Raw genomic sequence first — 652 nt, 5'->3', positions numbered from 1 at the left:
TTCTTTCTTAGAGAAAAATGGTATCTGTGAGGATTTCCAGTCAGGATTTAGACCGTGTCATAGTACAGAGACTGCTCTCATCAGAGTTACAAATGACCTGCTCTTATCATCCGATTGTGGTTGTATCTCTCTATTAGTGTTACTGGAGCTTAGCGCTGCATTCGACACTATGGACCACAACATTCTAGACTAGACTAGAAAATTATGTTGGCATAAGTGGAATTGCATTGTCATGGTTCAAATCATACTTATCTGATGTCATCAATTCGTAGCAGTGAATGATGAGGTATCATATCTATCACAAGTGCAGTATGGAGTACCACAAGGCTCAGTATTAGGACCGTTGCTTTTCATGCTTTACATGCTACCCTTGGGAGATATCATCAAGAAACATGGTGTTAGCTTTCACTGTTATGCTGATGATACTCAGCGCTATATTTCTTTGCAGCCCGATGAAACATACTAATTTGCAAAACTAACAGAATCAGAATCAGAATCAGAATGAGCTTTATTGCCAGGTATGTTTACACATATGAGGAATTTGTTTTCGTGACAGAAGCTTCCACAGTGTAACAGAATGACAGTGACAGAACAAAAAACACAGATAATAAAAAATAAAAAATAGAACAAGTAAATAAGGAATAAAAATATA

The sequence above is a fragment of the Sinocyclocheilus rhinocerous genome, unplaced genomic scaffold (assembly GCF_001515625.1).
Source record: "Sinocyclocheilus rhinocerous isolate Xijiao unplaced genomic scaffold, SAMN03320098_v1.1 scaffold2765, whole genome shotgun sequence".
Lineage (NCBI taxonomy): Eukaryota > Metazoa > Chordata > Actinopteri > Cypriniformes > Cyprinidae > Sinocyclocheilus > Sinocyclocheilus rhinocerous.
This window is presented reverse-complemented; position numbering follows the sequence as displayed.